A 2245-nucleotide genomic window follows, 5' to 3' on the forward strand; every position below is an offset into this window, starting at 1 on the left:
TTCTATATTGTCCTTTAGTTACTGTTTACTACAGTAAATGTTTCAGCCCTTTCTTCCTATACTGTCATCTCATGAATGTTCATATGATATATGATACAGTTATGTAGAAGTTGGCAAAAAATGAGAAAAAAGAGACAAAAATGGAATAATATAAGTGAAAGTATATCCAACTAGAAAGAGTTTAAGATAGATTGTTCTTCCATAAAAAAAACAAGTGGTAGTATGGAAATAGACACTAGAGCTATTATTATTTTGAAGACTAATGTTGGTATGATGGGCTTTCGTATAAAGCCCACATTTTGAATTAGCTCTCTCTTTTCATGATAGTGACTATGAGAAACTGGTTGTTGTGTTGTTTAAATTAGGCATGGAAATGTTTCAAGACTGTTCTTTGTTATATCATTTAGTTTTTTTTATGAGTGTAATGTCAATGTTAGTATAATATCATTTATTGTATTTTTTTGAAAAATTAATGATTATTAAACATGAATAATGAATGATATAATTATACTATATAAAACTTATACAACGTCAATGCATATCAATTTTTATTCCTCATGCTCTATTTAAAATGACAACTCTGCCCTCATCCTCAGAAAGCAATGAATGAAGTTTTGAGGTCTATAATATAATTTTGAATAACAGTGACTAAAACAACTTGTGGCTGTAGTTTAGTGGTAAGAATTCCACGTTGTGGCCGTGGAGACCTGGGCTCGAATCCCAGCAGCCACATTTTTTTATTAATGCATTATATGGTATTATATTGCAGTATTGTTCTATATAAAATATGTTATATGTATTTATTATAATACAATAAAGGGGATGCGAATATACCATTTTCGAGAAAACAAAATTTGTTGTGAAGTCATGAGATATAGGATAAGTCAATCTACTCCCGCTTTTATTGTTTGTTCAAACGATATATTATATACATTACACTTTGAACATAGAGTATTTTCAATTAAAAAGAAATATAATTCTGTTATTGTATTTTATTTTTGTAGTATTCTATAAATTGTTATTTTTAAAAAAAATAGGTGTTAAAGTCTCACCTGAAGGGTACTCAATTGTATTTCGTACTAGGGCTCAAGAAATATCAAGGCCCACCCTGGTTGTCGGATAATAATAGCTATAATGGTTGAGTTCAATTGAAAATTTTCAAACGTAGTGACCTTTTTAATGGTCATAAGGTTTGAGTTTCAAAGCCATTGATTTTGCCTTTAAAACCAGGCAATGCTTCTTTTATTAGAGTTTAATGCCTCAATGAATGGACGAGGAAATGAAATGAATGTTCATCATAGCATTTTACTTTGCTTTACATAAGGGTTGTGAAAAATGTTTCTGTCACACATTTTTGTGTGTCTAGAAGGTCCGGAGATGACAGAAAATGTGAAGAAATAGAAAGAAATATGTAATATAAGAGATAGTGTAGGAGAAAAAGTTAAAAGTATATTATTACTCTAAGATAATAAATGTAGAATGACGTATATAGACATTAGTATATGTGTATGTAGATTTTGCTAATGTTTCAATAACTCAAGAAAGGTCAATGTTGAAAAATCTAAAAAGAAAATTCTAACTTTCATTAGATACATCACTTTGTAATATTACTTTCTTAAAAAAAATACCCCGTTTCAATATTGACTATACGGACAATGGTTAGCAACTTAGCATGATTAGCTAAAAAGTCCTTCGAAACTTGAAAATTGACTCACGTTAAAGTTCGGGTTGGATATTGATAAAATTTGTTTATTGAGTCAAAAGTTTTGATAAAACTAAGTGATCAATAAATTGATAAGTGAAATGTTGTAAAGGACTGTGTAATCAAGGACTTGTAAGTCATTTTTTTATAAGTAATATATTATTAAATGAATACAAAGATGCTAACCTAATATAAGAAAGAAATCATAAATAAATTTATTTAAGGAATAAAAATACAAGTTTTAGAATTATTACACCAGTTACCAAAGTCTAGAAATATAAGTCATTAATCATTTGAAGTGGCTTTTGAAATAGGTTTATAGACTCATCTCTTTTAAAAAAATATATATTTGTAATCAAATACCATTATATTTTCCTTTTTTAATAAAATAATCGTATTGACTAACTTAAAGTTGTCTTGCCAATCGTGTAGTAAATGGATCACTATATAAAATGATTGAAATTTTGCTAAGAGACAAAATTGCAAATCCCGATATACAAACTTTTAGCTTTTGAATAATGAATTTTGTTTGGGAATAAAATA

At 27.9% G+C, this 2245-nt stretch overlaps 1 non-coding gene across 1 annotated transcript; it reads left to right on the forward strand.

Annotated features, from left to right (window-relative positions):
* TRNAH-GUG lies at positions 661-732 on the forward strand. Its single transcript has one exon. It is a non-coding gene; the product is annotated as a tRNA-His (tRNA).

Source organism: Lupinus angustifolius, chromosome LG15 (assembly GCF_001865875.1).
Source record: "Lupinus angustifolius cultivar Tanjil chromosome LG15, LupAngTanjil_v1.0, whole genome shotgun sequence".
In the NCBI taxonomy this organism is placed as follows: domain Eukaryota; kingdom Viridiplantae; phylum Streptophyta; class Magnoliopsida; order Fabales; family Fabaceae; genus Lupinus; species Lupinus angustifolius.